The 22,672-nt window shown below is 46.6% G+C and overlaps 1 protein-coding gene and 1 long non-coding RNA gene across 11 annotated transcripts in view; one reads left to right on the forward strand and one right to left on the reverse strand.

The window, feature by feature from the left end:
• The window catches only part of LOC138492486 (uncharacterized), a 218,443-nt gene extending 204,590 nt beyond the window's left edge, over positions 1-13,853 (forward strand). For both annotated transcript variants that reach the window (XR_011276215.1, XR_011276214.1), the window contains exons 2-3: positions 3,440-3,585; positions 13,490-13,853. This is a non-coding gene — a long non-coding RNA (uncharacterized lncRNA). The remainder of the gene's footprint in view (positions 1-3,439; positions 3,586-13,489) is intronic.
• Positions 1-22,672, reverse strand: part of PITPNM2 (phosphatidylinositol transfer protein membrane associated 2) — a 1,944,277-nt gene that overhangs the window by 1,873,946 nt on the left and 47,659 nt on the right. The window lies entirely within an intron of this gene.

A 22,672-nucleotide genomic window follows, 5' to 3' on the forward strand; every position in this document is an offset into this window, starting at 1 on the left:
AAATCATTACAGGTCCAGCGGCTACCTGCCGGTTTTTTGGGTGCGGTTTCCGCCGGACTCGCAATGAGTTGATCGGCTTCCGTCTAGCCGTCTATCCTTTCAGCCTTACGGTTTCTGCCGTTAGTGAAATGTGCATGCAATCTCTCATACGAAACAGTTTTTTTGATGTTTTTTTTAAATTAATTACATTTCTAAAAAACAAAGAAAGTTATTTTTTGTGAAAAAGATTCATTTCTTGCCTTCTCACATTTTCATTCCTGACGTTTTTAGCAGTAACTTGACACTAATATATATATATATAATTTTTCTTTTTTTTTATGAATCCCTTTCTTGGGACCTTAGCTTTTTAAATTCTTAACTGTACTTTATTTTGTCTTCTCGATGCATGCAGTCCCCTTTGCATCTCTGGAAATTAAGCCATTATCTCAGCCAATCTACGTAAAAGCAGTCCTGGGAATGGGCAAAATGTACCTCCTGACCCTCCTTTGCACGCAGCTGAGAGGGTGGTAGGTGGGGTGGGGGAGCGGGGGCTGAGGGGTGGTGGGGAAGATTGTCAGGGGTGTGGGCGGTACTGAGGAACCAAGCCAGATGTTGAATTATGTGGGCGCCCTGAATATAGGATGCTGACTGCTTTGCATAAAAGCAAAGTGCATTTTTGGAACGTAAGGGTGACCACCCATGTATTAAACATGTCTGTAATAGTAACACAAATGGGCATTCCTTCTGAGCACGCAATGCACACTGGGTATGGTGCTCATTTCATTCGTCAGACAGTAAATGTGTGCAATTCATGAGACGCATAAACAGTGTTGGACCATTTGATTGAGTGTGAACTGTGTTGGTGGCCAATAAATGACTTTCAAATGCAGTTTATAATGGGGTTGTTGATGTGCGCCTTCATTGAGATTCCAAACGCACAGCGTTCAGGACTCTCGCTGCAGTCAGAGAGTTTCCTCAGCTTGGGTAGTCTGAGCCTCCGGCCTACCGGAACAGTGCTCGGGCAAGATCATTTGTCCTTCCCTGCTTAAAATTGCATTTAAAATAAGATAGTGGCTGTTTGGTCTGTGAGCAGCTGTATAGAGTGCTGTGGGATCTTAGCTAGATCATTTCTCATATGATTCCAACCTGCACTGGCCTCTACCACGTTCTTCCTCAAATGAGGGCTCTGGCACTTGTGGGATTCTGCTGTGTAGACCTTCTAATGTCCAGTGATCATGATCACAGACCATAATAGCAACAACACCTTCTTTGCTGATGTATTCCCCTACGAGCTACAAACGAGCTTTCTCATGCTGCTCCTTAGAAAACCCCGAGATGATCCGGCTGTCCTTGCCAACTATCGATACATCACCATAACAGCATTCCTCAGCAAATTCTACAGAAAGCGGCTGTATCCCAACTCCAGGATTTCAGTGAACTGATTGGCTTTCTCCATGTCCACCAGTCTGACCTCAGACCAACCATAGGCACTGAATCTGCCCTCTGTTTTATGGAAGAAGGGGTGGGGATGAAACGGATGGGCTGGGGATGAAACGGATGGGCTGGGGATGAAACGGATGGGGTGGGATGGAACGGATGGAGTGGGGATGGAATGGATGGAGTGGGGATGCAACGGATGGGGTGGGGATGGGACGGGTGGAGTGGGGACAGAACGGACGGAGTGGATGGAACGGATGGAGTAGATCGAACAGATGGTGCGGATGGAACAGATGGACTAGATCGAACAGATGGAGTGGATGCAACGGATTGAGTGTATGGAATGGATGGAGTGTATGGAATGGATGGGGTGTATGGAATGGATGGGGTGTATGGAACGGATGGGATGCATGGAACGAATGGAACCGACGGAGTGGATGGAACCGATGGAATAGATGAAGTGGATGGAATCAATGAAGTGGATGGAACAGATGGAGTGGATTGAACGGATGGACTAGATAGAACAGATGGAGTGGATGAGTGGATGGAATGGATGGAGTGGGTGGAATTGATGGGGTGGATGGAATGGATGGAGTGGATGGAACGGATGGCACAGATGGAGTACTCGATCTCAAGCACTTTACTGATAACCACCATATCACACTACCATGCTCACTCTCTCCTATACACCACCACTCAACTAGAACACAGCGATACTATGACCATTCGGTATAGCTGTCCTCATACTAACACCCGCCACATACTCCTCATCATCCTAACTAAACACAGCTAGCACACACCGCTAGCTTATGCGTCTCCTCAGGCCTAACGGAACCAGAAATCAGTCTGGATGTCCACCCTCCAGAATTGAACACATACAACTGACCGCCCCACCACCACACCTACCGCTAAGAAGCAGCTATCATGCAACTGCCACACCGGCTGCACACATATCCGGTGCACCCACGCACCCTATGGCACACTCTCTCTCTCTACTGACTTGAAATACGGTTCCCGAGGGCGTTCAACCTACCAGCGCATTGAGATCATCCCAATGATACATAAGGCGCTATATAAATGCCACATAACATAACAAATAACATTAAACAAGGACAGAGTGGACGTCTATGGACTGAGGCCATGCCTGCCATGATGGCTGGCCTGGGATACCCAGGAAGTGGTTTGCTCTGTTGCTATAGCGAGTCTTGCAAATTCTTAAAAATCCCACTAGTCCAATACAAGTTCATTCATTTACATACTCGACTTAAGAGACATTCACTCACTGCATGGTGACGGGTGACAACATATTTACCACTGCTTTCTGTAAAATGGTTCATGTTACCATTAGCACACTTCATATTTGGTGCAATGCTGCCGCCCAAAGGCCAGCCACTTACAGTGATACTTTTATTTGCCATTTGCTGGAAACAGTTTGCAGTAAATGGCAAATAAAAGTTTCAAACATCCCGATACTCACCAGCAGAGTCCAATACCTTGCAAATGCTACTTGCCCTTCATAAAATCTCCTCACCTATGCAAGTGGGCTAGATTTTGAGTGCCAACTTTGCCTGTTGTGTGTGGGTAGATAGAGAGGGGCTTCTAGGTCTTCTACTTATCTTAGTGGGGACATCAGCAACTGTAAGAGCTCACTACTACTGTATCGGCATGATGGGTTCAGTACATACCGGGGAAAGACTGCATTAATGTATCCTTACTGTGGGTTCAGTTCAGAATGGGGGAGCTCTGTTCCACTGTATCTACAAAGCAAGTTCAGTGCAGAGTAGGGAAGCTTTGTACTGCAGTTTCTACATGAAAGGCTCAGTACCCAACTGTGGAGCTATGTACTAATGTAATTAAATGAGTACAGACAGTGAGTGATTGAGTTATACTATAGTATCTATACAGTGGTAAAGCACAGTCTGAGGGCGCTCTGTAATAATAATAAAAATGTATTTCTTATATAGCGCTACACACCCATAGGTCTCATAGCACTCAAATAACAGAAGACATTATTATCTTACAGAGTGGTACTAATTTTATCGACCTCGGAAGGATGAAAGGCTGAATTGACCATGCCGGGATTCGAACCTGCCACAGCAGCCCACACACAGATAGCACAGCGAGCTAAGCGCTCGCCCCTGATATTTGACCAGCTAATGTATTTTCAAGGTAGGTTAAGTACTGTTGGCAGGAAAATCTAAACTACTTGTCTATATGGTAGGTCCAATACAGAGAGCGCTGGTTCAAGCATTTAGTCAGTCCTAAGCAAAATGCCATGTTGCTGACCCCCTCCATTGCACTAAGGCCATAGTTGCTGTTGGTTATAGGTCAAAGGATTGAAAAAAAAGGGTCGAATGACAAAAAGGTCGAGTCAATTCGACCAAAAAAAGGATCAAATTATTTATTCATTTTTTATTTTTTGGGGGGTCTCCCCCCCAAACCTCTGTTTTTGGGGTAAAAAACCCTTTTAAAGCTACACTAGAGCAAAAATATATATATTTTTAACATTTTTTCGATCCTTTGGTTTTCGGTCGAATGCACTCGACCCTTTTGCATTCGACCCTTTTGCATTCGACCCTTTAACTGGACACCGTTGCTGTTTATATGGACAGTCACCATAAATCCGGCCCCAAGGACAGACTGGGGTCAGGCTCCATACAGGCTCCGGCAGTGGGGTGGGGGCTGTGTACTGCTGTATGCAAGACGTCTGCTCCAGTAAAGAACTCCTACCCCCCAACCCCCAGCCCCCATTTCTTGCTTGATTTTCCAATGTGTTGCTATGCATAATGTAATTTAAAGTGTTCTTGTATAGCGCAACTTCTGTCAGTTTGGTAGCCTTTCGGCGCTAAAAACCTTATTTAAAGGTAGACTTTTGTAAACTTGTATGCCCTCCTTTAGGGTTTTTGTCACACCCGCCAACTCCCCTCCACTGATGAGAATGAAAATATCCTTCTTAAAGCCTTGACGCACACACCGGGCGCGGGTAGGCTGAGTCACAGGGACTTCCTGTAATGATGTCACTGTGGTTATCAAACGCCATGGCCAGTATCATATGATTGGATGTGAAGGGCTCCTCTGTGGTTTGAGAACCAACTGGCCGTCATCCATGCGCTCCCTGTGGTTGAACACATCAGTATATCAAGATTTTAAAGGCATGTTCAACCTTCCTACAAGAGGGAGAATATGGGTGAGGCATTCATGGGGGTGGGGGTTCGGGCAGGAATAGGTCCGGTCCTGATACGATGGTGGTGCGAAGTGGTGGAAGATTGTCATAGTTAGAAAATGTTTATTACTTCATAGCTTTTATAGGGGCGATGGCGGTGGGGGGGAGGCTGGGGGAAGGGGTCATTTCCACCAGTGTATGGAGCGTAGTCCACAGTACATTGCTAGAGCGTGCGCCCATCTTTCTCTCTTTGATGATCAGTGTTTAAAATCTCCCTGTCTGAAACAACAAGCATTGGCAATGCCAACAGTATGAGCTTTTGTGTAGGCATGAGAAAGGCACTTGCCTGTCACAACCTTACTGGCATTAACTGGCCAGTGATGGTAGCAGGTGCAAAATGGTGCGAGTACCTGGGCATCTAATAGCAGTGCTGGAAAAATGCCTAATCCTACTACACAAACCAAAACTGTTGGCTTTGCCAATGCTTGTTTTTAACAGGACTTCAGTGAAGGACATGGACAATGCTTATAAATCGAGTGGCTGAAGGCAGACCTGGTTAAGACCTTTGATTACAACAGTGGCGAGTTTACAAATGCATTTAAGACATTAACTCTCAGAAGACTACTTTGGAAAAAACTTCCAGCACAAAGTTTGATGGAAGGCTTCTTTAAAGCGAGCTCAAAGAGTTCCCATGAGGAGGTGTTTTGAGCGGGGAGGGGCAGGAACTGGGTGGGGATGGCCATGGGTGGGCAAATAACCAAACAGCATCTACAGGTTGTGTATCCCACCTCATATGCCATTCCTCCCCATCTGTACTCTAATGCAATAGTTTAGGTTTATGGGTGGCGGAAGCGACCCCTTACAGCCCAAACTAAAAAGGGGCCTTTTCCCCTAGCTCTGTGGCACTCACATGAATCTAGGAGGTTTCCCATTGCACACATGTACCCAGCTGTACAATAGGGGGTCTAGGGGCAGCATTAAGCAGAGCATGAAGGGGGAACAGGGGGGGTGCGGGAGGGGCCAGGGGGGAGCAATGCGGATCCAGTGGTCAAGGGCTGTTTATGCGCGCTCCAAGGTGGTCTCTTCAAGGTTCTTCTAATGGTGGTCTGGGTTAAGAAAATCAGAAGATGCAGGGTAAGGGAAATCCAAGCCCACAAAAGGGGGCAGGGATATTGGCCTTATTCTTGTGCAAGAAACCTACATACACACAGGCCGTGCATGCACGCATCTGTGCCTTCCAAAACCACAGCTCCTAAAAATTAAAGGAACAGCCGTGGTGAGCCCGTTTTTACCGATGTGGTCTCCGTAGCGGAATCACTTTCTCCAAAGAAAGGCAGTTATTCCGAGTGATCAGCATTCTCTTGCTGCAGGGCGCCTGCTCGTTTTAGTCACGCCATGCTCTCAGCAGAAACCTGTCCCTCTTCTTCTGGGGAAAGGGTTGTGAGCTCGACGAACTAGTTCAGGCTGTCGGCTGAGGTCGACAGTCGGGAGGGGCAAGAATACAGGCAAAAGAGACATCTCACACCACGAGAGGCGTCATCAAGATTCTGCCCGCCACGCTTTACCATCCAGGACAAGAGTTTTTTTAAATGTGTTTTAGACAGGGATCAATAAAAATGGTCCATATCCAGAGGCCTGCAACATTTGGCCCACCGAGATGTTTTGGACGAACACTTCCATGAGCCCTAGCCAGCATTGTCAAGGTGAGGGATCATGGGAGTTGTAGTTCAAAACATCTGGGGAGACTCAGGTTTCAGACAGTAGATCTAGTGAAAAGAAACAATTCCAGTTCTCTTTCCCCACATCTGCATGTTCAACAATCGCCAACAATGACGATTCCAGACTCAGAACATCCCATTGATAAGTAAGCATTAAGACCCGATCCGGCCGGCCGGATTGGGTGTTATCGGCCTGGGACCTGAGTTAAAGGCCAGAGGAAAGCGAGGACGTTTAACGAGAGTCCTGGGTCAATAACACCCAATCCAGCACGCCGGAAAGGGTCTTAACGCTATTAGTATCCCGGGTTGCCAATCTGGCATCCCATTCATTGAATTAAAATACTTAAGTAAGATGGCTGCCATGGATCTGGAAGGTGGGGCTACAAACGGAGGCCCACTTCCATTTACATGGCGGCCATAACAGACCATCTTTTGCCGCTGCAATCAGATCAGTGGGGATGGTGGCAGAGGCGTAGACAGGGTAGGGCTTGAGCGGGCATGGCCCACCCAAAATCTGTAAATGCCCACTCAGCACCGATGTGTGGACATTTACCGTTGTCAATGTCACTGCGATGGGCCCAACTACATTAGCGTTAGACTCCACTTGTTAGACAATCCTGGCTGTGCCTCTGGAGGGTAGGAGGGGAGGGACAGTGGGGGGGAAGATGGCGGGTGGGGAAACAGCCATCAGAGACATCTTGGCACATAGGCTTACATTGGGAGATTCAGCACGTGTTCTTTGCCTCCTAATTGGCTGCGGGACTCCACTGGGATTGTGCAGGCATTACACTAGACAACTGCCTCTGCTTAAAGCTATCACCCATCCATACACTCTGCACACAGACCCTTCTATCCTAGTGAACATTTATAATGACACTATACTTAATGCCATCAATGCTATAGCTCCACTTAAACTCCAAAAATCCAAGCCCCGCAAGCACATCAATAAATGGTATACCCCTAAACTCAAGGCTTTAAGGAAAGTAAAAAGAACGGCAGAATCCACTTGGAGAAATTCCCTGTCAGGGTCTAACAAGGACAACTTCACAGCCGCCTAAACTAACTACAAGGTAGCTATTGTCCAGGCCAAAAAAGATAATTTCAATGATCGTATAGCTAATGCCACGTCCAGTACTAAGGAACTATTCAATATATTGAAAGAACTAGAAACTCCAGCCCCTGAACCAGATACTTGCACCAAAGATACTTCTTGGTGCACAAACATTCAGAAGGCGCTCCAAGATGAAATTAGCCTACTCTTAGACAAAATACAAACAAAAAAAAGTCTTATCGATACAGCCACCCATCAGCTTCACCCGGGACTGAATATACTGCAATTTACCTCCAAACCTCTTTCCATCAAAGAGGTTGAATCAATTATACTAAAACTTAAACATTCTAACTGCCAGGGCGACATTTGTCCCGCCCCACTTATCAAAGAGGCAGCCGTGGAACTTGCTCCGTTCATCACCACGTTCATTATGCCTCCTTTAACACAAACATAGTTCCCAATAATCTAAAAGATGCCTGGGTACTCCCGCTACTAATAAAAAGTCCCTAGACCCCAATAACCCATCCAACTACAGACCGATCTCCACAATCCCTTTCCTGCTGAAAATGTTGGGCCTGGCAGCATAGCTCCAGATACAACAGCACCTGGAATCAAACAATCTACTAGGACTAAAACAATCAGGTTTCAGACCTAGACACGGGACAGAGACAGCACTCATCGACTTGAAATCACAAATTAAGATCTTAAAAGACAAGGGCAAATCAGCCTTACTTCTACTACTACTTCTCTGCGGCTTTTGACTTGGTGAACCATAAAATTCTATGTAAACACTTGTCATCTGCCCCACACTTCTCGGACCAAGCCAACGCATAGATTGAATCCTTCCTTAGCAACACGTCCATGAGAGTCTTTGCTCCATCCGCCTCCTCCCCAGATTCTCCTGTGACTTGTGGGGTACCACAGGGATCGTGTGTCTCCCCAACTCTCTACAATGTATTTACCACGCCTCTTTTTGATATACTTGACCATCTGGTTATTATATACAATAATTATGCAGATGATACCCAGATACTCATACCTATCACTTGTGACCACATTGCAGACAGTAAGACACTCAATGATATCTATAGTACTATACAAATCTGGATGGCGAAGCATGGTCTTTGTCTAAACGACAAAAAGACCGAGCTACTCCTTCTTGGTTCTCCAGCCAAACTGAACAAGTTAGGGCCCATGTTCTCGTCTTTTAACATTGAAAGCAACCTCATAAAAGTAAGGATGTAAAAACGCTAGGAATCTACACTGACTCTGCTCTCACATTTATGAGACAAACTAATGCCTTAGCCTCTTCTACGGCACTTACCTGCAAGCTCATTACAGCTTGCCGACCCTAACTGACATTGACAAACTGCACCACAGTAGCAAGAGCGTTAGTCTTATCAAAACTTGACTACTGTAATGCACTCTACCTGGGCACATCTCAGAAGAATATTAACAAAATGCAAGTTATGCAAAATAATGCTGTCAGAGCAGCTTGTAACATTCCTATAATACATCATATTACAACTACTAGACAATCTATAAAGTGGCATAATATTAAGAAAAGGATAGATCTGCAGTCGCTCTCACTCACTCACAAGTGTCTCTACAACCAGGCACAAACCTACTTAGCGGACACCTTTTCACACCACACCTCTACGCGACCTACCAGAACTGCTCAAGCACACAGTGTCTCCATCCCACACTTTAACCAACAACGGGCAGGTGGAGTCAGCTTCCCAGGGTGTCCGGTCAAATGGTCGAAAATAAAAGATCGAATGACCATTTGATCGAAAGTCAAATGGTCGGAAAAAAAATGGTCGAATTTTTTAAATTTATTTATTTATATATTTTTTTAGTTTTGTTTGGTAAAAAAAAATGTATATAGAAAAAGGGGGATTGGGGGGGAACTCCCCCATAAAAAAAAAATTACAAAAAATAAATATCGACCATTTTTTCGACCATTTGACTCTCGATCAAATGGCATTTCGATCATTTGGTTTTCGACCAAATGACCTACAACCGCTTCCCAGTCCTTACTAAAATAACCCACTAAGCCTCCTCACACCACCAATTAGCAATGTAAATTTCTATCCACTATCTCATAGACTTACATTACATACACTCCAGTTTCTTTTATTTTTTATTTTTTTTTAAATAATTTTATTTATCATTTTGAGAATAAAACACACAAGAGAAAAGTTACATGTACATATCCATTACACCAGAGATATGCATTCAATTTGTATAATACTTATAATAACAATTGACTAAACCTAACCAAACTTAAAACCAAAATTTACAAACCCAAACACACTACCAGTTTCTACCCTTCATATGCAATGATGGTTACCATTGCATTGATTGCCTATTCATGTATACTTATTCATGTACACTTAACGTGTAAAACTTGACTGTAAACAATGTTAATGATGTACCACTTCCTGGACTTCTATGTCCATGCAGTTAGTAAGATCTGTTGTGTGTATGTATATATGTACAGTCCTTGTCTATGAAACCTGCAATGCTTAATGCTCCTGTATATCGTATACCTGTGTAACCTGCAAGATTAGCACCCAGTTGCCTCAGTGCTTGGTTGCACTCTATAAATAAATACAAATACAAATTACCACAGTACATCTAGCACATGGGAGTAAAGGGGAGGAAATACCTTTAGCCAAGTGCTGGAGGTATTTCCTCCCCTCTGATTGGACACTCATAGAATGGCAGTGCAGGTTGCTGCAGGGTTGGTGAGGTTGGGGTTTGGTTAGTCATTAGGGTAAATTAGGTGTCTGGGTAAGTGTTAGGGTAGGGGTTATGGTAAGGCTAGGTCGAACAGAGTAATGCTTTGGGCAAATGGTAAAGAAAGGGAAGGGGAAGTTGGGTAAGGCTGGTGATGCTGGTGTAGGATAAGGGGGTTTGGATAAACCTAGTGCTTGGAGCAAAGTAAGCATTTGGGTAAGTGTTAGATTTGCGATTAGGGTACGTCTAAGGGATTAGGATTAGAGCAAGGGTTTGGGTTAATGCAATGGCTGTCATTTGTAGTGTGCTGGTGACAGGGTTGGAGTTTTTTTTTCCATTGAATTTTTATTGAGCAACATGCAAATAAAATGCTTTAGTGCTCTGAAGGGTTAGTGTTCTGTAAGAGTTCAGAGTAGAAATCAGAGTTGGGGAAGGTTTAGGAGCGGAGTTAGGGTGATTGTGCATGTTTTATTGAAGGTTTGGGTCATTGATAGGGTTACAGCCTTGTACTTTTGTATATTTAAAAATAGCGTTTTTGGCAACCGTATTAATGGCAACATTTTCACACTTTGCATTGATTGTTTTGAATGACTATATTTTTTAAAACAGCTTTTTGCTGTCTGCATTTTCACATGACTACATTTTCCTGGGGACATTTTCACAGAAAACCGGCACTTTTGCACGCCATCCCATGCGCCAGCAAGGAGCAGGTGGCCAGACCGTGTGTGGCACAGCAACAGAAGGCAGGGGCATCATTTAGAGGTCGTACGTCTCTGACCCCTTTCCTGAGCGATGCAGGATTTGTGATGTCATCTCCAGTGATGTCATCGGGTCAATGATCATATGATGTCCTGTTAAGTAATGTTCATCCTTTCTTTGGAAAGGACACAAGCAACAGCAAAACTCGCCCTCTGAGAGTCCCATATGTGGCACGGTTTTCGGTCATTCTGTAACAAATCCAGCGATATATCAGTTTATACTCCCAATCAAATTCCTCTTATGTTATTGGTTTTTAAACTGTGCTCTGTGGCCTCTTGCATGGTCTCTTGGTGCTCTGACAAATCTGAAAGTGAGGGGCCCGGGGTGGGCTTGTGGGAAAAGAGGGAAAATGCCAGCTAGATTTGCTGTTGTGTGGATGCCTGCTGGCAACTTTGTGTTGCTCAGTTTCAAGGCGGTTTGTGTCCAAAGAACTTGAGGTATATGTGTCCAGAGGGGGTGGCTTAGGTGCCCCGTGTCCCCTTAGTGCGAAGGTGCATTGGACGAAATGTTGATATAGGAGTTGGTTGGAGAGGTCTAGTCTTCTTTTCTTTAATTTCTCTTGGGAAGGGTGTTCAATTGGTGCGTGTGACTTAGTTGACATGTATTTTGTGTGTTGGAGAGTAGAATTTGAGCATGTTAGTGAAGAAGCGGGCAGTGGAGACCTGAATAGGCTAATGGAGCATCCATCTGGTGGGGCTGTGCCAGCGTCCTGGTGGTGGTCCCTCAGCGGGGGGGGGTTGGGAGACGTCCTAAGGGACCCTGGAATGGACTCATGGTGTAATTTTAGGGGGGGCAGGGGTGTTTGTCCCCCCAACTTCCATGGCACACTATTTTGTCCACATTCATGTCATGTCCCCCCAACATTTTCAGCAAAGTTTTTCCACTGAATGGACTGTTGTTCCTAGAAGCACATTGGAGAAATTCAAGGAAGATGTGCGAGAGCAGGCAGCAGTGGGTACCAAGTCAACAGTGGAGGGAAATCCCTGTAGAAACACCCAGGAGCAAAAGCACAGCGGGACATTTGGTGAAATGAGGCACAAATGCCTTACACAGTCTTCTATTTTTCACCGAAAATTGGGTTTGATGAATATATCCAAATGACATTGGGGATGTTGGCTTGCATGAGTTATACCAGTGGGCATGTAACTGGATCCCAGCCGAGACGCCAGGGTACCGTTTGCCATGAGGTCACCCTAGTGATGTCGCCCTATACCTCTACTACTGCTGTACACTGCAGGAGGAAAATGGCCACCCTGCATTGTCCCTCTGCAGTGCTGGCTCCAGGTCTGCCAACACACTGTGTGAGATTTTCCGGTGCACCCCCCCGCCCCACCCTGCCCAACATTCTGACAGCACCCATCGCAGCCTCAATGAACCTCCTACTCAAAGATGTGGTTGGTTGGCACCTAAACAAAGGGGCTGGTGATTACTTTTGTTACACCTACCTCTGTCATCAGCAGCCCATTTTTATGAATGTATAGGAAATTATAAGGGACATTTACAAGTGAAATCCCCACACAGCCCCAGTTACCTCCCAAATATGTGAGCCGAACAACAGGGCCCCCCCTGCTGTTCTTGTAAAGTGTGTTCAAAGGCCGCGTAAGGCACTGTGTGATTCCTTAACAGGCGCTTGGTCAGCATGATACTTAAATTTGCATGACACAGAGCTGGAGGCAAGGTGCCCTTTATTTGTTGTGCCTTGGGGTGGGGGCCCACCTTTGCGCGACTGCTCCCCCTGAGCCGGCGCTGGGTCTTCGCACATGCACTTGCACACACCCGTCACTGCTTAGGGGATGTTCCAGCCCCCCCTCCCCTCATGGCCAGGCAGGTCACTTCCTCGTCAGCTACGTCACGAGGGGGGGCGGGCATCCCCAGGGCAGGCATTTCCGGCCAGCCCTGGGGACTGCCTACAAATACGGAGGAGGACTGAAGCACGGCCTCTTTCAGTCCTCCTCCGTCGAATTACCCACCCACCCACACCCAATGGTAGGTTGGGGAGCACAGTGTGGTTGAACTAGGGTGTGAGTATCTAGGTAGGAATAGACGGTGAGGGTGGAATATAGGTTGAAAGGAGGATCAAGGGGTAAGTGGCAGTGTGAAAATAGTTCCAAGGGTGGGCTTGCTTTGTCGGGCAGTAATTGGTCCGTTTTTAACCAGAAAGCGATGTGCCAATTAGGGTAAAGGAAAAGGGTTTCTAATGATTGCTTACTTCAATTGGTATTAATTTTACATTTTCAGAAGAGATCGAGGGCAAGTAAGAGCGAAGGAAAGTGGGTTAAATTGCTTGCTTCATGCCGTACAAATTTCAATTCTTCAGCGGAGTGTAGGGTCTGAATAAGGAAAAGGTTTAACACTATTTTCGGCCTTCAATTTGTATTACTTTTAGTTTTCAGCGGACATCGAGGTGTAAGTACGTGCAAAGGACAGTGTTTTAAGCTTCGGGTTTCATGGGGTATAGTTTTTTCAATTTGTAGCATAGACAGGGGTGTGCGTCGGGGAAAAGGTTTAAAAATGCTTGCATGTTTCAATTTGTATTAATTTTTACATTTTCAGCAGAGATCGAGGTGTAAGTGGGTGTGAAGGGAATTGTGTGAAATTCCTGGCTTTAATTTTGTACTAATTGTTTAATTTCTGTCACAGGCATAGTTAGGGGCAGTCCTAGCCGGGGAGGAGTTCGCCACGGCTTGAACCGATGGCTGTACCCGAGCCAAAGTCGAAATGACGGGCATTGGATCCCTATGGACACTGGAGCCTCCTCACCTTCATGTGCAGTGGCCCGAGGGAGAAGCACTCTGTGCACCAATCTGGCACGGATGTCCGGTGCCTTGCGACATGCATGCAGGCAGCAAGGGGAGACCGGAACAGTCAGAAGTTTTGCCCCACTTTTTGGGGGCTAGGCGTTTTGTGGTATAGATGGTCAGGAACCATGGTGCTTTAGGGCTGGGACTGCCCCCTTTGTTTGTATGCTCCAATAAACTGTGATCTGTGTTTCCAAAAATGTAAACTGTTGTCTGACTATTATTCACTGACTGGCCAGGTTTTGGTTACCAAGGTATGTCATCCTCACACAACGGGGAGGGCGCCAATGGGGGCTGACACTCCTATGCTAGATTTCAAAACAAGGACCGCCTTTTTATGCTTCTAAAATGTTAATACGTGCTAACTGATACTTATTAGGGGAGGAATGTTTCCAATTTAAAGTCTGTGTGCGTAGCAGAAGTGCAGCCTCGACGGGGATGTTAATTGAGCCAACTGTTTGGAATTCTACTGTGTGGGTTCAGTGATGAGAACGGCCAAAACAACGAAATACGCGGAACCGATACTGGAAGCAGCCGGAGCACCCTGGCGTACGCAATGATTTGCCAACGAAGCAGCGCTGCAAAGGTCACAAAATGTCTTGCGCAAGTAGATTTTTAGGTAATAATTCCAAAAAGGCAAATGCAATGTGACAGAGAGACTAGAGCCCAAACACTGACTGCGCTCAAAGGTTCGATTTACCAAACTCACTCACTCTGTACTGCTGTAACCGTTTGATATTAAGAATGTGCCCAGATAGACCCAGATTAGGAGCGCAATACAAATACCCAAATAAATAAATAAATTAGAAGCAAACGCTCCACATCGAGGGGCCGATCATCCTGGCATTGAGGTCCTCAAACAAATTACTGTGAGCCAGTTGCGTACGAGAGAGCCAGAAGCGCTGACCCCAATAAAAGCTGGCTTCACTGCCAGAGAGCGGCCCATCATGGAAAAGACCCAGCGAAACCAGCCCTACTGTGACAAGTCCACACAGACGAAGAATCCTAACCAACGACTACACACTCAACCCGAGAAGATGGAGTAATGAGGCTCAAGCCTTCGTATCCAAAAATAACAGCTGATGGATAAAATCTATCACCAAGAAGAAAAAGGCAGACAGGAGAGAGAGAGCGAGATGACATCGGGACATCAGAGGGCGGATTATGAGGGATGCTGGACCTCTAGATCTTGTCAACTACAATGGCGTGATGAGCCTGGACCCGAAGGAGGATGAATACGGAGAACTTGTATAACTAAGAGAACCATTGAGAGCATGAATTTGCGGTATGACCCTAAATCAAAGTTGGATGAGACCATAAACCTAAGAGAGGCGATGAGATGTTATATGACGAGACCCTGAACCAGTGAGTGATGAGACGTTGCACCAGAAAGGGGAGGAAAACCCTGACGGAGCACCATGGAGGTGATGGAACATTGCATTGCTAGACTCTAAACCATAGGGTGGTGACTTCTTGTACCAGAGGGATGACAAGCCCCTAAGAGAACCTAAGGCGGTAACAAGAACCTAAACCTACCTTCAGATTCCAGGTGCAATTCCATAATGGACCTTATTATGAGTTTGGCACTGAGGGAGAAAATGCTGGAAAACAGTGGAAACAGGGGGGGGGGGTCACGTTAGACAGAAAACAAAGGAAGATGCCAAGAAAAGTCCTGAATTATCAGCGATTGTTCTGTCAACCAATGCAAACGATGTGAGGAAGGGTTTCAGGTTTTTGTGCAACCAAAGGCTATATTTCACAGGTCTGATGGCCTCTACTTGTTCATTCCAGAGTGTGGCCCCTGCCACATCCAGAGTTCTGCCCCCAATGGATATGGATCCGGGTTCTCTGCTATTTCTTCATCCTTTGCTGTATGGGTACCATGTTGTAACATCTCCGGGGGTGTGAGATGGGGGGTTGGAGTTTTTTTGCCAACATTTTCCACCCAGAAAAACTCATAAAATAATATGGGGGTAGGTGAGTAAGGGGATATAAGGGTCAGGGGCAGTGGGGAAAAGGGACTAGATAATGGGGAACATGAATTGGGCGGGGAGAACCCCCAAATTAAAAAAAGAAAACTTTCAATTCGTTTTTATGGCTGGAAATGTTTGGAAAAAAAAACCCTGGCTATCTAAGAACATAGAACCGTATTATGGTAGGCAGCGCCAGGGTTCCAATGGATGAGGCCTCAGAGATCTGAAACTGGCGCAAGCTGTGACCATAAGCACTAGACCTCAGAATTCAGAGACGACATCGGAAGAAATCCCACTTTGCAGCTGATGTATCACGGCCCCAACTCCCAAGCCCCAGAAACTAGACAGTGTAGCAAATCCTTCCATCATCATCCAAAATGCAGCTTCTTCCCTGTATGCATCAAGACACGCATTCTCATACTGTGCTACAACCAAAAACAGACTGTTCAGTCACAGTGCGCGTACTAGAAAACAACACAATGAGAAGATAATTACTTTCAAATATTCATGGAGCAAAAGAATTGGGTAAGTCCATTAATATTGGCCTGAACATCCACCAGGCTTCAAGGAACCTGACGACCATTGCTACGGAAGAAATCCTGCAGCACTAAATTGCATGCCTGTCTCACAGCACCAGGTCATTTGCGACACCTTTGGCTAAACCTGTCTTTTCAGCTAACATTGCTTTGATTTCTGGAACTTGTAGTCCGGCCCGGCTGAAGATGTGTGCGGGCCCATTTCAACATGATGGCTGGGGGGGGCCTTAGAGTGGAACACTGTCCGAGGCATCCATGGGGTGCACACATCATAATTAATAGCCACCAATTATCACGAGAAGGCTATCCAGGTCGGAGCTGAAACACTTAATGCCCGCTGAAAAGCTATAAATTATTCTTTGTCAGTAAGGGGCTGATGTGGAGACACTGGTGGCATGCTTCACCTTCTGGGGGGAGCGGGGGTAAAAAGGTGGACACCACTGCTTCCTTTCTCATAGCAGAAAAAAGCCAAAGGATGGAACTGCTTATGCAGACACAGGGGGCCTCATTACACGGTAGGCGGTAGGAGTTTACCGGTACCGGTAAGGGCACCGGTACCGGTAAACCCCTACCGCCTTACTACGACTTCCCATTGCGGGACCCAACTTTAACGGCTGGTTTTACCAGCTGTTAAAGTTGGGTGCCGCAAAGGGACCTCGGAGCTAATTACGGTACTGCAATTTGCGGTACCGTAATTAGCACCTTCCCCATTCCCATTATGCCCTATGGGGGCAAAAATGTGAATGGGGAAGAGCCTTGTTGAATGGAGAATTACCGCCCCCGCTCACCTTGGAGTAGGACGTTAATTCCGCCATCCACCAAGGCGGACACGGTAAAATACCGGCGGCAACCATGGCGCTAATAGCCTACCGTGTAATGAGGCCCAGGGACTGAACAACCCCCAGGATCGCCTCTCTCCATGTAACATAACATTTATATTTTGTAGAGTGCACGTTCACCCCACAGAGGTATCTTGGCGCTATTAACAGATAACTGATGTTTACTATTACCCAACTCAACTGTACTCAATACCCTTCATCCTGGACCGTGCCTCTGAGGTCCAGTTTAGGCCCTTTCTCTCCACCACCACCTCTCTCCACATGTGGTGTTCCCCAGGGCTCTAACCTCTCACCTTGGCTCTTCAATGTCTACTTGGCCCACTTGACCCAACTGATCTCTACTTTCTTCTGTAACTTTCAGTGTTATGCAGATGACACCCTGCTCTCTTTCAGGCTCCCCTCAGCCTCCTCTCCTCTCTCGCACATTCCTGACAGACTATCCGCTATTCAGGATTGGTGCGCCTCCAACAACCTCTGCCTCAATGCCAGTAAAATGGAGATCCTTTTCATTGGGACCACTGCCACTGCTTTCTCTCCCTCTCACTCTGGCTGCCCTCCTTGGGCCATCTTCCTCCGCCTTCATGTGAGGCAAAAAGTCTTGGTGTCATCTTCGACTCCACCCTCTCCTTCTCTCTGCACATCACAAACCTTGCCAAGAAGGCCCACTACCAGCTGCACCTCCTCAGAGGTATTCTTCCTTTCCTCACTTTCTCCCAGAAGCTCACTGTCTCTAGAGCCCTGGTTCTCTCTAGGCTGGACAACTGCAACAGCCTCTTTCTCAATCTGCCTTCCCCTACTCTCCGCCCTCTGCAACTAATCCAGAATAGGTCTGCCAGACTTATCCCTGAACTCAAGCCCAGAGGCCGCATTTCTTCAGCCCTAAAATCTCTCCACTGGCTCCCGGTGGCTGCAAGGATTAAGTCCAAGGCCCATCTGCATCGTCCAGAATGCTTTCTGGGGACCGAGGCCCACACTACATCCAACTCTCTTTTCTGAAATATCTTCCTTCTTGTTGTGATGTCATACCATCACTTCATTCCACCCGGAGTGAGGAATGTTTTGTTTCCCCACGTTCCACTAGGAACGCAACCCGGCATTCTCCCAACCGCCCTCCTCGCCTCCGGGGGCCGTATAATAAAGCTTCTTTCCCAACAATTCCAGCCTCTGCATTTTTTATTACATTGGCGACGAGGCACCCCTTCCCCCCCGGTGACCTGCATCCGGCCCCCGGAGCTTCCCTGCTCGCCCTACTGCCAGTCTTCAGCACCAGCGGCGGCCCCTGCGGCTCCCCTCCATTGCCGCTCCCGCCTGCCTCCCCCCCTCCCCAGCCCCGAGTGAGAAGGGAGAGGGGCCGCCCGACAGACTCGCGGAGCGGCAGAACGGCACAGCAAGTACCCATTTCTTTTTACATTGGCCTGTAACAGCTGCAGCGCCCAACGCGCGTTTTACGATTACACATCAACGGCCGTTTGAGGAAAGCACCTCACAACGTGCCCCACGTGCCGCCATTTTGTCCATACTATCTTCCACGGCAACGGCATCGCAGATTCCCAGCACCTGATCACACTGATCAAAGCAGCCCCAAGGATAAAGCCGCGCACCACAGTGCCCCCACTGGCTGCAGGGGGCAGTGGAAGGGACAAAAGACATAAACACCTGGGATCGCAGTTTTGTTCCCAAAGACTCCATAACCACCATCCCAGCAGCCCCAACTATATATAGCCTCACACCACAGCGCCCTCACAGGCTACAGGGAGCAGTGAAAGGAGCACAGAGAGACATTGCGAAACACAGTACAAGTTTCACTTCGCCGTAGAGACTCTGTGACTTAGACAATTTTGTGCACAGGACTCATAGTGCATGTAACAATCCTCAAACATCAGATACTGCACTCAAGCACATTGGGCAATTACAAAGAGGACACACTGAACGGTGGAGTGACCACACCCCACGCTCTGCTCACAGCCAATAATGCAGAACGTGCCACACCCCACCAAGTTTCTTCCTTGCCCCGGTACCCCAACATGCCCCTGGGAGCAATGGCTAGACAGCTCTCAGATATATCTCAGAGCCATTGGTGGCGGTAAATTCAATGATGATCTGAAGGAAGCGACCCTATTATTCAGGGCACTCCCCGAGCCAGATCATGCAGAGGGCGACGGCAACCAGAAATTTGACACAGCCTTGGCAAAACTCACCAAGCATTTTGGCAGTAAAACAAACGTGGTTTTGGAGAGGTACAAGTTCTTTTCCCGGAAACAGGCAAAGGGTGAACCAGTTGATGCCTACATTGCCTCCCTCAGGGTGCTCATGTCTACGTGTGACTTCACTGGTGTTGGAGATGAATATTTGAGAGACCTGCTGGTACTCAATGTAGCAGATCCCCGCATACAACAAAAACTGTGGCAAACGAAGAACCCCTCACTAGATCAAGCCACTGAAATAGTGAGACGTATGGAATTCGGGGACCGATGCATGAAGGAGAGACTGGTCATAAAAGAGAGTGTTGAGGTGAAGTCCATAGATGGCTTAGATGGCTTCTCTGAATTTGAACATGACGGAGCCTTGGTAGCAGCCGTGAGGAGTGTACCTCAAAAAACCAGAGGTAACTCCAGAAGAGGGAGAGTTTCAGTGTATGACAATCAAAACCCCACGCGTTGTCATAAGTGTGGGTGGTATAAACGCCACGACGCGGGGAAGGTGTGCCCTGCTAACAATGTCGAGTGCTACAAATGTGGTTTATCAGGTCATTTCGCCAAAGTCTGCCGCAACATCCGAGGGAGACCAGGAAGATCCGGTAACCCCAACAGACGACCATTCAACGAGTATGGGTCTGTGAAGACAGTGGACTACGACCAAGTGTCAGACAGCATGTTGCCCATCAACCAGACATGTCCACAAGTGCAGATCCTCATGGTCACCTCTTTCCAAGAGTTGAGCGGTCCATGGGTTAACGTGTACGTCAACGATATACCCTTGAAGGTTATGGTAGACACAGGGTCCCCATATACCATGGTGGATCTTGAGACCTTTGTGAAAGTGCTTTCTGGTAAAGTCCATGATCTACGGAACTCCTCGGTGAGAGCCACAGGCTATGGAAAAAACCCCATTGGCATCATTGGGTACACATGGGTCAAACTCAAGTTTCACGACAGACAAACATACTGTAAGTTGTTTGTAGCCAAGAACGGTTCCTCGGTAGTAGGATGGGAAGAGCAAGCGGCCCTCCAAGTGCAAATCCACCCTGGGGAAGATACTCCTATATTGAGTGTGCTCAAAAACAACACTGGCATCAAATCCAATTTGGCTCAGCAATTCCCCAAAGTGTTCTGCAATAAAATCAGTTTGCTTAAGGGGTTCCAACACAGAATCATATTGAAAAGAGGAGCCGTCCCCGTGGTCCATCGAGTGCGTGGAGTCCCCTTTGGGACTAAAGCAGCACTTAAAGATGAACTCACACGTCTATGCAATGAGAACATTATACAAGCCATAGAGAGTTCTGAATGGCTTGCCCCCATCGTCCTATTAAAGAAACCCGACAATTCCATACGGATGTGTGTTGACTTGAGAAATCTCAACAAAAAGATATGGGTTGACAGACACCCACTTCCTAATATATCTGAACTCTTATCGACCATGAAACCAGCAAGCTATTTCAGCACTTTAGACCTCTCCTCAGCATATCACCAAATTGCCTTAGATGACAGCTCAAAAGCCCTCACCTCATTTGTCACACCTTTGGGAGCATACATGTTCAATAGAATGCCATTCGGGCTTGCTTCCGCCGCAGCAGTCTTCCAGAGACTCATGTCACATCTCTTTGGAGGCCTCGATGGAGTACAATGTTTCCAGGACGACATTCTCATATCAGCCAAAACTGAAGAAGAGCACGACGCCAAATTAATGGGCGTATTACAGATAATTCAAAAAAAGTGGACTCACCCTCAAACTGGAGAAATGCAACATAAAGTGTAATCAAGTCTCCTATCTTGGTCATTCCATCGAAGCCAGGGGCATCCGTCCCAAGAAAAAACTCCTTGACACGATACTGAGCTTAGCCGAACCCACCAACAAAGACCAATTGAAAAGTTTTTTAGGAATGACGGAGTACTACTCCAAATTCGTGAATAACTATGCCAACAGAACACAAAACATGAGAAATCTCATGAAGAAATCCAACAGATTTGAATGGTCCACAGAATGTAAGAACGAATTTGAGAACCTCAAGTCTGACATCAACCAAGCTGCAGCCCTTAGTATGTTTGATTATAAAGCCAAAACGATAGTGTCAGTAGATGCCAGCAAGATCGGCCTTGGTGGAGTACTGGAGCAACAACAGAACGGCAACATCGTAACCATCACATTTGCATCCAGAGTACTAAGAGGTGCTGAATTGAACTACTCCACCATCGAGAGAGAAGCTCTGGCTGTCAAGTGGGCCCTACAACATTTCAGGAATCTAATATGGGGTCTACCGATCCTCCTAAAGACTGATCACAAACCTTTAGTCAACATCCTGCAATCCAAAATGCCACACCTTATCTCACCAAGGATAAGGCGTTGGTTTCTAGACATTATGCAATACAATCTTCAAATTTGTTACAATCCTGGTCCACTAAATCAAGTAGCAGACTGCCTGTCGAGACTATCCACCATTCAAGGTAATAAAGATGTCGAAAATGAGGATCAAAAAGACGATATTATAGCCACCATAAATCCTGCCATACCCTCCGACGAATGGACACGCATCACCAAAGCTGACACAGAACAACAGGAAATCAGAAAAGCCGTAATGAACGACTGGGTTGGTGTGGGGAAAGAGTTGGCAAACTTCACTCCATTCAAAGATGAGATATCCATGAATGAAAATCACATCTTCAGGGGAAATAGAGTGATTCCAGCCGTGGCCCTCAGAAAGAAACTACTTGACCTAGCCCATGAAGGACATGGGAAGGAGTTTGACAAAGAACAGGATAAGGAACAGCTACTGGTGGCCCAACATGTGGAAAGAGGCGGAAGAAACAGTAAAAAACTGCAATGCCTGCGCTTCCAGTGACAAATCGAAAGCATTAAGAAAAACTCCACTTCAGCCGGTAGAAACACCCAAACATGGTCAAAGCTGGCAATAGACATCATGGGTCCCTTCGAAAATCTGGAGGAAGTAAAAATATTCATCATCGTAATCGTCGACTACACCTCCAAATGGACCGAATGGGGTGTGGTAGATACCAGCACAACCACAAAGAAAGTCACCGACTTCTTAACTGAAATATTCAACAGGGAAGGTGACCCCAGAGACATAGACTCAGACAACGGGTCCCAGTTCACCTCGTCAGAATTTCAAGAATTCCTTGACAAAAGATCCATCAACCACATCACTACGTCACTTTACCACCCAATGTCCAACGGGTTGGTGGAAAGAATGAACAGACTGATAAAAAGTGTCATCCAACTGGTCACCGCCAATGCTATGCCTTGGAGAGAAACCCTCAAGGAGGCCCTCTACGCATACAGGACAACGCCACACTCCCCCACCAACGTAGAGCCTTTCACCTTGATGCGGGGCAGAACCGCAACTAACCAATTAAGACCAGCATGGATCTTCCTAGACACCGGTGAGGCGAGAATGAACATGGAACCAAAATTGGACATAGAACAAATCCATAAAACTATAAAG

Source organism: Ambystoma mexicanum, chromosome 10, assembly GCF_040938575.1.
Source record: "Ambystoma mexicanum isolate Mex_15411 chromosome 10, UKY_AmexF1_1, whole genome shotgun sequence".
Taxonomy (NCBI): domain Eukaryota; kingdom Metazoa; phylum Chordata; class Amphibia; order Caudata; family Ambystomatidae; genus Ambystoma; species Ambystoma mexicanum.